The sequence below is a fragment of the Orbicella faveolata genome, unplaced genomic scaffold (assembly GCF_042242905.1).
Source record: "Orbicella faveolata isolate gen_17 unplaced genomic scaffold, um_ofav_v1 contig_34, whole genome shotgun sequence".
NCBI classification, from domain to species: domain Eukaryota; kingdom Metazoa; phylum Cnidaria; class Anthozoa; order Scleractinia; family Merulinidae; genus Orbicella; species Orbicella faveolata.
In genome coordinates this window covers 30,376,205-30,389,221 of record NW_028301563.1, presented here as the reverse complement: position 1 = coordinate 30,389,221, position 13,017 = coordinate 30,376,205, and the positions used below count along the sequence as shown (strand labels likewise).

The 13,017-nt window shown below is 39.8% G+C and overlaps 1 pseudogene; it reads right to left on the bottom strand.

Annotated features, from left to right (window-relative positions):
- Positions 1–10,076: 10,076 nt before the first annotated feature.
- On the bottom strand, positions 10,077–11,610 carry LOC110061446 (uncharacterized; annotated as a pseudogene).
- Positions 11,611–13,017: the final 1,407 nt, after the last annotated feature.

Sequence of the window (13,017 nt, the reverse complement as noted above, 5' to 3'; positions counted from 1 at the left end):
AGAAGAAATTGGCAGTAGAGAAAACACTAGCGACTCTGACGACCAATTTAGTGACGACAACGCTGTACGTTTGTCCCCCAACACAAAGAAAACAGGTGCTAACAATCGTGGTAAAACTGTTAAAAAAATGTTTAGTCAAGAAACTACTGAAGTAGTAGCAGCTGAGTTATTTCAGTCATATCAACAAACACTAAACAACTTGGCACAAAAGATGCTGATCAAAGATGTACCCATTGACAGCTGCCATGGCTGAGATAATGAAGATATCCCGCGCGATGAAAGGACGCCTAAGTAAGATAAAAAAGAGAAGAAAAAAGAAAAAAAAGGCTCTGTTACATTGGCCGAGACTCGACGTAGTTACAGTGAACTATACTGACACATTTGACAGGCAGAGAAAAAACGGACCGCACACCCTTGGAGCACTGGAACTGTTAAACGGAGCCCAAGTAAGTTGACGAGTTTGCAGTTATTCATGAACGAAACTTTTCACAATCAGGTGAAGACCTGACCGGGCGATGGAATGTGGAAATACTCAGTTCAAGGATAATGCTGGTATGTAGTCAGAGACGCCTCAAAAAGAAGAGAACGTGGCCTGAAATAACTAAACAGTCTATTGTAAAACGCTGATGACCTATGATACCAGGACTTGACATTGAAAAAATTATTTGTTTCTTCCGCACTAATGTTTTTCGTAGTTCTTTACTTCCAAAGGTGTTAAACTCAGAGAACTTGTGCAAACCGTTTCAGTCGCACTATCACCACAGCTGTTGTGCCATTCAGTATGCAGTTTTCTGATGACTACATTTTTCGCACCTTCCTCTATAAAACGCAGCGGAGCATTGGTATTTACTAAACCCTTAACAGCGTGTAAAAAAAATGCATGAGGGTTCATTTTAGGGACTTATTGTGAAAATTATCAAAGGGTTAATAAACCACCAAGAAAAGAAATATGTTCTTTTGAGGAAAGTTCGGAGCTACGTTCTATGTTAGTTTTAGCAAACAATCAAAGGTTAAATGAAAAGAAAACATCGAAGAGATGCTAACAGCTTTTGGAGGAAACTCGTTTGTTCTTGTTTTTTTCGTTTGTGGTATATTTACTTTTACATAATTGATAATACTCACTCAGTATACTCTTATCTAGATTGTGAGTCTTGTGTGTTTATCGTAGCTAACTATGTCTCAACAGCTTTTCTTTATGTTTTGGCTTGCAAAAGCTTTTACAGTATCAGAACCATGTTAGAACTGTTCATATGAATGTCCTGGAATTTGGATTATTTTAAATTTAGTTAACGATTTCGTAATGTCTTCGGACAAACTACGCTTAACTTCAATCTTACGGCTAAACTCTGAGAAACGATTTAGCTGGACATATTCTACAAACACGTATTTTTTCCATCATTATTGAGGTTTACTTTAATCTGTGAATCAGGACAAACAACCAGACTTCAATGAACTCTATTTCCGTTGCCATTTACGTTACTTTCATTAAAGAAACAAACATTAGCTAACATTACATCCGAAAACGTGATTTCAGCTGGCGTGCCTCCTGAGAAGCAATGTCCAAAGATAAAAATTTACGTTAGGTTGAATCCAGGTCACACATTTATGCATAATGAGGAGTTTTCTGAAACTCATTAAAATCTTGCTGACCTCTACATTTCTAACACCTTTGAGGTCCTTTGTTCTCAATTCGTGAGTTTAAACTCAATTGTCTATGCTTTTTCAGTGTAAAACTTAATTTACTTTTCATCAGGACCTACACCAAAATTATAGTTAGTTTTCTGTCTGTTTACTTTCTTTTTTATGCATTCCTTTGCATAGAAATCTCTTGGGATACAGATTTTTGCAAAAAGTAAACATACCAAAATATGATGATGAAATCTCTTATTTTGGGAAACTTGAACAGCTGAAGTGACCTTTTATGCAGCACAAAGATATTTGATTTAGTTAGCTATAGTAAATTAGGTTCCTCTGACATAAATATGAGTGCAGCCTATACCGACTGGACTTGTGATTCACGTGTAACTTATGCCAACTTCACTAGTAAAAAGACGCAAAACCTTGAAGACGTTTTAAAGCCTTAGGCACCTCTGTAAGCCTGACAAAGATACCCAATAAAGCCTACGCTGTTGTGAAACAAAATCTGCTTCGTGACACATGTGACACCTAAGGCCCATTATTGCATCGTGTGACTGCAACTCAAGAAATTTAACTTTCTGGACTTCAGACAAGTTATCCAGTGACTGAGAACGAGTTGCGAAAGCTTTTGGTGATTCGCACCAAATTCGCCAGAGGGGTAGGTTTTCCGTGAAACGTGACCAGACAGTCATTTCGCAATCGGCTTTGCAGACCTTTGCAATCATCCAATTAAAATGTCTTCCTGGAAGTCTGCCACAAGGTTATCTTTATTCTTATGTTGCCTTACATGTGACCCTGGGAGGGGTACTCCCAGAAAAATATTTGGTGGGGGTGTGTAGTGAGCTTCTTGAGATCCTCACCCTATTTCAGATCCAACCCAAAATTTGATGCCCTAGCTCAGACCCCTAAAGTCTGTTACGATACGTACAAGTACACGGTTCTCGATGTTGGTGGTCTTAATTGTAATGATAAAGAACTACTTTCTTCTAAAAACACTCCCAGTTCAATACCAGAGTGTACAAACCATACTCTATTTCAAACCAGAATGGCTCAAAAACCATACCCTTTGGTGCCGCACATACTTATATAGCCCATGTAAGGGAGTACCCCCGGGATGTTTTGTGTGAGTATTGGGTAACCAAACTGTTCAGTAGGTCATCCAAGGTCGCTATGTTGAATGGCGCTTTCAAGGTTCTATTTCAGACCTCCTAAAGCCCGGCACGTGACAAGCCGTTGTGGAACGTACACGATTTTGATGGTCCAAATATAACGATAAAGTAGCTTCTTCAAAAAACACTCCCATTTGAAGACCAGAGTGCACAAACCATACTCTATTTCAAATCAGAATGGCTCAAAAACTATACCCTTTGGTGCCGATTATACCTATATAGCCTATATGAGGGAATACCCCGGGTCACGTGGACACCAAACTGACAGTAAGTATTGGGTTATTCAAGGTTGCTATGTTGAATGGGAAATGATAGACAGCCACGATAGGTTGTCGAATAGAAGCAAAGATAGTTGTAGTCGTAAACCTCTCATTGGTGCCCATGATTGTGTACTCCAACTTGCCTTTTGTCCATTTGTGGTAGAAAGGCTGCATCTCTCCTGGCGCCCTTTCATTTTCCATGCTTATGATCAAGGAAGCATACAGTGACCGCTTAAAGATGGAGTACTTTGCCAAATCGTTTTGTAAAGATGAAGTCAAGTCATGGCTGGAGGCAAACGGGTTTTCAACAGCAACCATCGAAAGGATATCAGGTTAGTAGTACTTGAGTCGACATGCTTTCGCATTTACAACTGAACCGGAGTTGAAGCCCATGTCATTTCCTGTGCTCTTGTTCAATTAGTCATTTTTTTTAGATGATTTACTTGATGGAGGTGATATAGTTGCAGTATGCGAGGATGACAAAGAATGTTGTTTCTATTTCCCGGAGTTCAAGGAACAATCAAGATTCAAGGGTCTTGTCAAGGCAGAAACAGAGGAAAATCAGGTAAGAACATTTCTAACCTTGTGATTCTCATTTTCCTACGAAAGAGTCTGGATACAAACTTACTTCACTCTCAGAAATCTTTGAGAGCACTCTTCCAAAACGTGCATGTCAAATCTTTAGGCGGGAGGCTTCCAACGGAAAATTTAGTCACTGTGCGAATTCTTAGATTGATTTTCATTAGCCTTGGGGATTTTACTGCAAAGGAAAGTCATTTTGTGGATAGCCGATTCCCTTGTCTTAATAATTGGCACCACTTGTATCTAAAACGAGACAATTGATTGCATTGCCGTTTTATAATTTACTACTTAAGCTTAAGCTTACTTGCGGATCGTTTAAACTTGTTACCACAAACATCTCGTTTGTAACATTCTTGTACATTTACTTTCAGGTGAGCCTTTCCATTGTAGGTTCGAATTCTACACGCAACATATCGCCCATATGTACCGAGGGGAGTGTAGCATCTAGATCTGATAGCAGTGCTGATGGTTCTTCTAACTCGGGATTATTGGTAAGCTACCAAACACTATGAGAAACACGCTTACTCTGAACCACCTCCTTTCAAACCCTTTTTTGTACCCCCGCATGTTACCATTATCCCCTTTCTTTTTCTGTGTTATAAATTCTGTTTCCTATCGGCTCTCCTTCACTTTCTATCATTCATCCGACGCGTACTCTCTCCACCCAAAGTACTCAACCATGGATTTAGTATTTATCGCAGAGCTCGATGGCTTCCAACATGGACCTGGACCATTTCACCTGAAACGCATCGTCCTCTTTTCGATCCAGAGAGAAAGCCCAGCGACATATACCTTTACGACTGACTTCCTGTTTGACGACCCGGACCACGCGCAAACGACCGACAGATATGCCACCCGTCACCTCCACGGCCTACCAATGGCCTTGCCTGGAATCCCCTACGAGAACTGGACTGATGTCCTAACGGCGTATTTCAAGACAAGGGCATATCACTTTTTGGGACACACGGGAGATTCTACCGGTACAGCGCCACGAATTCTGCTCCTAGTCAAAGGTCAACAAAAAGGAGACCTATTGCAGTCTGTTACCCCAAGAAAGAATTCTCACCAATCTCGAAATCCAAGACCTCGAGGACTATGGCTGCCCAAGAGCACACACGCTCGTGGGCTGCCGCTTATCCACTGGGGCCCTTGCGGCCATTTTTGCAGCCTGGCTTCACGGACGATATACAGATTCACTACCTTCACTCTTGACAACTCTACCGGTACAATTTGAATACATCAACATACTCAAGGTATTGACTCTGTCAGAACCATCATAGACGTGTCATTGCATTTTTTTTTCTAAGACCCCTGACATATGTTGTGTATACTCTGGCCACAGTCTAATATATACTGTCTATCCGTCAGTTGTACATAGCTGGTCACTATGCGTTAGCCACGCCTGGCTTTATGATTTAGCATTTCTGATTGTTGTTAGTTTTTCTTGCAACTTTTTTGAAAACCAGGAGGTTTTCATTTTTAAGGTGGGAGGTGTCACGATAGGAAAAGGCACTCATTGCTGAGATTTTACAAGATTATGAGCTAGACCTTGAAACAAACATAGTCTGTAAACAGTTGTCCAGATGTAAAATTGGATGACATTAAACCTCCTGGTTTCCAGTAAAAAGGGCTTACTTTACATGACATTTACCTGCTCTTTTGCACTGGTAGAATTGTTCATTGGTTCTGTAAGTCTTGATATTTTGAGCTTGCTCAGATTAATGATAGTTTCAGTGTAAAAAATGCAGTTTTGGAAAGTTTAGATTTCGTATTTTCAAAACTCAAATCATTCATACTTTTCAAATGCAAAATAGTAGTTATTGTTGAAAGTATATCTGTGTAAACAGCCATACGTTTTGAACAGAATATATGTTTATCTTGTCAGAAGATTTCAATAGAACGGATGTCAGTAATTTCAACGGAACACATGTTGCATATTGCTAGTTAAGTGAGATTTTGAATCAGTGATCCAAAGACCATATGCTCTGATACAACAATGTACAGTACACAACACATGCGCTTTCAAAAGATGAACTTAGACTTTTTACTAGAATTCAGGCAGATGTCAGCTTTGTTACTTTAAATGAAGATTGGGGATAACCAATTGGATGTTCTCTAGTTATCAGCCTGCACGTGTCTTAGTTGTTAAAGTCTTTGCACTCATTTGTATAAGCGAACATCTGTGTTTACCTTAGACGATATATAAGCAATGCAAAAAGTGTTGTAAATCGATTACCAGGATTACCAACGTTTACTCGTATGCGTGTATTAGCTGTGAAGTACCAATGAAGTTTACTCTACAGTGAAGTTGTTGCTGTATTCCAGAAATCTCAGTGTTAAATTCCATTTGTAAAACAATAAAAATGCAAGCAAGATATAAATTCCCAACCATATTTATTCGTTGTAATAATGGGTGAGAAGATAATGGTAATGTTTTAAGAAATACGTGTTGGGTCATTCGAAATATAATATTGGAATATTTTAGGTGTTTAAAGAATGTTGCCTTTCATATCGTTGTTGATGTGTACGAAGGTGCTGCGTTTCCTAGGAACTAGTTCTTTAGCGAGATATGTGTAAAATATTTGACTGTTGTTACACTGGAAATAGTGCCATGTAATCTAAATATTCTGAATGTAGTATCTTCTCAAATAATTTGTTGGCCGATTCTTGGCAGGATGCCTTGGTACATTCATGTTCGGCGAGCACTGTTGCTGCACTACATGTTTTCGGTTCAGCTGTGTTGTCCAGCAACTCGTTTGTTTACTCGCAGGTGTCGATCAAGAAAATGAAATAAAAATTGAAATCTAGATTTTGGAAGCACTCTTTTTGGAATTAGTCATGTTAGAACTTATTTAACTTATTTAACTTATTTTTAGTCTCCTGTCCAATTTTTCAGTCAAACCTTGCCCTTTTTACTAACCTTTTCAGGGAGTTTGATAGCGATGTTTAATTACTTTATTCCTAGTTCACGCTTTGACCCAAATAAAGAAAAGATTCCTTACAATAGCAGCATCACCTCGTTAGAGGATGTTTGTACCAAGAGCACGTTCAGTTAATGAGATGGATAGTTTTAACTGGAAATCCCGCACACGAAGCTGGGAGTTTGCAAACCTATTTCTTGTAACACTTATATTGTATGAAATATTTAACAACAACTTTTATCTTTTAACTTAGCGTTATCCTAAACTTTTAATCGGTAAGAACGAAGATTGTAACTTTTACATTGCTCACGTTATCTTATTTAGGTCAACCACTTAAGAATAGTCGGCTAAAATCAAGGTAGGAAATGTTTTAGTCAACCTCGATAACCTCGAAGGAAAAGATGCTAAGTTGCTTGGTGCGCAGTCGCAATAGAACCTTATTCGAACTGCGCATGGCATTACGTTGGCTTAATTGACAGATTGACATTGATTTGATGGATGACGTGGTTGTCCCTTTAAAAGGAATGTGACGAGTTAGCTCCTCATAGTTGTAGTAGTTGCTGTAACCAGTCAAGAGTAGCAATAAGAGAACGTTGTGAGTATTGTACCGAAGTCATCAATAGTGGAAATAAAAAGAGAAGCAACCAAACAAGGACTGTTGAAGTGATCGGCTAATTTCTCCAAAGGTCGCTTCAACAAGTTAGTGGAAGAATCCGCGGGTTTTGCCCGTGTACGGCAAAAGTGTCAATCCAGTTTTGTGCATGCGAGGCCGTGGCCACAGTTTAATTACCCACTACAGGCCAGCAGTACGGTTGCCGTCTTCCTTGCCGCGGGCTTTACAACTAGCGGCCTACATCGCTCAAGTTCGACGTCCACCCAGAACGAAACTGGTGGGAGGATAGAAGGATAGCTCTTTAATCTGTTTGGTCATACGCCACGCTATTCCTACTTTTTCAGATTGAACTGAACATTGCGGACATTTCCGCGAAGTAGAGGCAGACGTAGTACGTCATTATAAAGGTCAAGTCGTTTCGGTACGCCAAGCCAGGACAAGATTCATTGCGTGAACCAAGTCGCCCTCTAGGACATCCACTTTACACCAGGCAAGTCAGGAACAGTCGACCCAGTGATTGCTTTGCGTCCAACTACCCTGCAATGGAATGTAAGACTGTTGTTAATACGTGATTTTATTTCTTTAGCCTTACATATCATTATCTAGCATTTTTCCTTTATTTCCCATATATAAATATATCTATATAGTTATCTCGCCATTACTAGTACTTATTTCTTTATGCTATTGCTGTGTCAGAGAATCGTGCCTCTTGTTTGAAAATGCCAAAGGGAGTGATAGGAATATTGGAGGTTGAAATTTATGCCCCCTAAGCCTGAACCTGCTAAACGTATTGTAACTTGTTCACAATCCAAAGCTAAAACTCAGGTTCCACAAACCCAGACTGATGGCGAATTTTGTGTTCGTCTCGATCCAACACATACATTGCCTATCATGGATGAAGCCCAAAAAGAGGAATTTAAAGCTTTGTTCAAAGAATTTGTGACTGCAGTGAGGGGCAAAATCGAGAAAGGGTCGCACACACAGCACACTAAACTCGATTTAATGCAGGCTAATTTTAATAAAAAGTCCACAGCTCATGGGTTAAAACCAGATAATTTTTATGGGAATCCGGTCGCAGACGCGTTGGCATGGTTGGACAATTTTCATCGCATAGCCAAATTAAATAATTGGTCGGACGAGTTACAACTTAATGCTTTTCCACTCTATTTGCGTGGCATTTCCCACGCCTGGTTTCCTACCTTAGCTGATGAAACTACGGGCAATTTAACTGTTCTTTTTGATGCGTTTTGTGCACGTTTTGCCTCTGGGCCGCAGGATTGGATTCTAAGCCAACAGTTAAGTGCACGTAAACACGCTCCAAACGAGCCCATCGATGATTACATTACTGATATTACACGGCTGAGCAAATGATTACAATTGTCTGACGCAGAAACAGTGAGATATTTTATGAGGAATTACAGGGCAAATCTGCATGATTACCAATCATGTAATGGAAACTGTCTACAGCCAACACCATCACCGTTTGACCGCATGCAACCACACTTTAATGAGCCCGCCTTTGCTTCAGACATATGCTGATGCTATACGAAGGAAAGGAAGTGCTTTGCCGAATTGCTTTGGTTTCATGCATGGTACAGTAAGACCCATTTGCAGACCACAAGAAAACCAAAGAATTGTATACAACAGACACAAAAGAGTTCATGGTTTGAAATATCAATCCGTTTCATTGCCCTGTGGTATGATAGCCAACATGTATGGACCAGTAGGTAATGAAAAGTTTCTTTGAGTCAAGTTGTAAGACCTTATAACCATCTCTCTCACTGTAAAGCTAATCAGAGGGACAAAATTAATGGGCGAAAGAAGTTTTTTAGACTGGAAGATATAAAGCAGTACAGGTATAGAAAAGAGATATTTTTTTGGAAATTATAAAAGATCAATATGTTCATTCTCTTCCAGAGGGCTGCAAACATGATGCTGGAATGCTAGCTGACTCTGGCCTTTTGCGAGACCTTGAACGGCATGCCTTTTCACCCACTGGTAACCCCATGGCCTTATATGGTGATCCGGCTTACCTCTTAAGAGTTCACCTTGTTGTGCCATATCGTGGGGCAGGTATCATTCTGTGGATGGAAGATTTTAACAACTCATTGAGTAGTGTCCGCACTTCAGTAGAGTGGCTTTTTGGAGATATTATTATTATTATTTTAAGTTTGTTGATTTTAAGAAAACTCAAAAGATATCATTGAGTGCAGTGGGAAAGATGTTCATTGTATGTGCAATTTTAAGGAGTGCCATGACTTGTTTGTATGGCAATTACACTTCAGATTTCTTTGACATTGACCCACCTACACTTCAAGATTATTTTGCACAGCAATGTAAATAAATTGTACCCAAAATTGAATTGAGTAATTAATTGATGTCAAGATAAACAAGGAATGAACAAGATGTAACAGTCTGTATCTGCTGCCTGTCAATAAACTGAATTGGTACTTATTTTTGTTTTTACGCTCTGTATAACAACTATAACTCTTTTATATCTCTGTATAACAACAACAATTTAGGATGAGGGTTCAAGATCAAAAGGATACAAGGTTATAAATCCTGAAGGGGTGGGGGTACTCCTATATGAAACAGACAGGGATGCTTGTCATCTTAGGGGTGTAGATTTTGAATGCTTGGTCTCGCTTAGCATATTTCGGCAAAACCCAATGTTTAAGTTGTTAGGGTCTCGTTTAGGGTTAATTGCAGAAAGAGATAAAAGCATATTTTTAGTAATTTTGGTATCTTTAAAGGGTCACAAGAAGCCTGAGCCTCGCTTAAACTAATCTTCTTTAGGGGTTTATTTGAAAATTTCCAGCGATCAGCCCTGTCTGTTTCGTAAGGGAGTCTCCCAGGGGTATCAGCATACCAAGGTAGAGCAGGGGAGAGGGACATCCCGAAAAAATACAAAGAAAATTTTAAAATTGTCCTGACAACCCCCACCCCACCCCAACCTATAAACCTTTTTTAATCATACAGAAACAAGGTCTAAAATCCTTGAACCTAACCAACTCAGGGTAAAACCTTTTCAGCTGCATTCAGCTAAATGATATTTTACTTAGTTTGTTTCTCTAAAAGCTTCAAAATGACTTGTGTTTGCTGTTGTTACATGGCAGCAAACATTTGAAATTGTTGTTACTGCTGGGCCATTATTTGGATCATTGCTTGCTGTTGCGTTTGAAACTCATCTTGCTTTGTACTCTCAACTTCAAGGCACTGCTTGTGCAATTCCAATTCTTCAGCTTTCCATTTCTGAACCATATCATTCTTCTCACGTAGGTATGCTACTGTGTCCCCACCACTCCTTCTTGTGATTTTTGGCTTGGGTGCATTCTCTGCATCCTTGTCTTCATTACCCTGCTTCCTTTTCTGTGTCGAACGCATGCTCTCCATTGCTCTACTCCTCATCTCAACAACTTTGACATTATCCACTCTTTTCCTGTCAGTTGCTAGGGTGTTTTCAGCATCAGCTTCCTTTTCTAGTATTTCTTCCAATGCTCTCTCAACATCATTCATGTCAGTCTCAATGCCACTGGCTTTCTCCTCTTCTTTTAACTTTTTCTTTAATTTTTCAATGAGTAGTGTGTAACACTCTCACCGAGCGCTTGGTAACTTTAAATCTTGGAATTTCCAAGGAGTTAAGATTACTGGCAATCTGATCCCTGATTTGCCCTCTTGCAATACTGCCCTTTTTAGCTTTGAAGGGTTCTAAAGCCAGAATTTCTTGACAGAGAGAGTGGTCAGGATCTTCTTTGAGAAAATAAAACATGGATGTTTTAAAAAGCATGGATCGAGGGAGGAAAAGAGAACAGTGAAACTTTTTTGGTACAAGGACTTGATGCTCCTTTATCTGTTTGTTGATTCTTAGTTGGACTATATTGATGAATTGTATGTGGATCACAATCATGGTTGTTTGATTATGAGTGATGTGTGATATGTAAAAAGAAATCTTATGTTTGCGATAAAGGGATGTAAAGAATTATTTTGATTTTTCTTTTCAAAAGAGTTATGGACAGGTCAGATATCCGATGCTATGTAGGGGGCCCCCCAGGGAGCTGATGTCACTCAGCTCTCTTTTAGTCGCACATGCCTGAACACTGACAGTCCACCACCTGAGTGAAGTGTGGAGCCATGGAAGAATATTCCACAACAGTAGCGGAAACCATGGGGAGTATTATGAAAGAGGAACATGGTTGCTCTGTTTGGTTTTCCTGGGGGAGACAAAAGAAGGGGCACTTGACCCAATAATAAAGATTTTAGAACATGAATTGCAGATATTAAAGAATTCAGAAACTGAATTGCAGCATAGAATAGACGGTAAAGAGTAGAAGGCTTTGCATAATTGAAGACCTCCTTGATTTTTGATAGAAAAAAATGGACCAATTCAACGTATGCAAGCAAAGTAGACCCTGCTGCTACCAGCCACTAAACACACTCACGGTAGACAAACACGAAAAAGTGGTTTGCCCTCTCAAAGGAGAAGTCCGAGAAAAATGGGGACTCAGTAGCGTGTGGTAGACTTGTTGTGGTCCCATTTATGCCAATCACTTTTATGAAGAAACCCTCAAATATGACCCAGTGTATTTCGAAGAACAAGCCCTGCAAACCTAACAAAGAAATCATGTGAAGCAAATAATAAAGGACCCTCTTCATTAGCGGGCAAAAAAATGTTTTTCAGTATCTGATCTACTGCATCATTTGTTGAGGAAGAAGAACAAGATGTTCCTGTGGAAAAGTTTTGCACAGCAGATGTTTGCAACAGGAGTTACAATACTCAGATAAGTGTGAACATTGCAAAACCTCAAATCCTTGGCGAATGAAGATGAGGAACAACTTTTACCTTGGGAGGGGAGTGGAACGCGAGAGGATTACCAATGCAACGAATGCCATCAATAGGTATTGGTGAGAGGGACGGCCTTATCATATGCACAATTGTGATATTGTTTTGTGGAGGACCTTGCCGTACCATGTGGATCTTTCCATCTGGTTTGAATTTTATACAAGACTCGCCATCTTCGTGTAGCAAAGGCGAAACGCTACCCGGTACATCCATGCTCACGTCAACTTGTCATGGATGACCATTACTCGGTCAATAAGACAGACAGTGTATGGAATGTTCAGTAGAAACATCCCCACGGAAGTAATGCTCTGTGTACGTGAAGTAAAGTTTAGGTTATTGTTCCTGTTATGGCTGCACTACGACGATAAGGATGAAGTGATGATTATCAGCAGATTGACTCTTCAATCATCTTTTTCACCCCCCATTTACCCTGAAGACATAGCTTGGGTGTAACATGTAACTTTTATGGTAACTCAGAAAACACGTAGAAAAAAAAGTTGTCTACTCTCCTGAAGTCTTTAAAGTCAATGAAATTGAATGTCTTGAGTTTTTTTTGGCTTGCATGATCCTCTTCAATCAAAGCTTGCCACGCCATTTTACTTGTCCCAGATCCAATTCCCTTCGAAGGGGCCTACCAACCCCAACTGTGGCCTTTCCGTGCTGTCATTGACCAATCCTCCATTTCTCTTTAATTCTTCCTGATAAACGCGTTCTCATACCTGTTCTTTAGGGGTGCCATTTCTCAGTTTTTCAGAATACTGTCAGTCACTTTCTCTAAATTCTTTTGTCCTTTTTTTTCATCTCTTTCTCGAATTTCGGCCGTCTGCCTCTCGATTTCTTTTTGCAGGGGTTTGAACAATTCCCTAGGTCGTGGATACCCTTCTCTAACTCCCAGGAATCTACCCTCTTCCATCCAAGCTTAAGTTTTGGCTTGGGCTTCTTGACCCACCCTTTGGAAGAAATCACAATGTTTGGGACATTTTAGGACTAATCT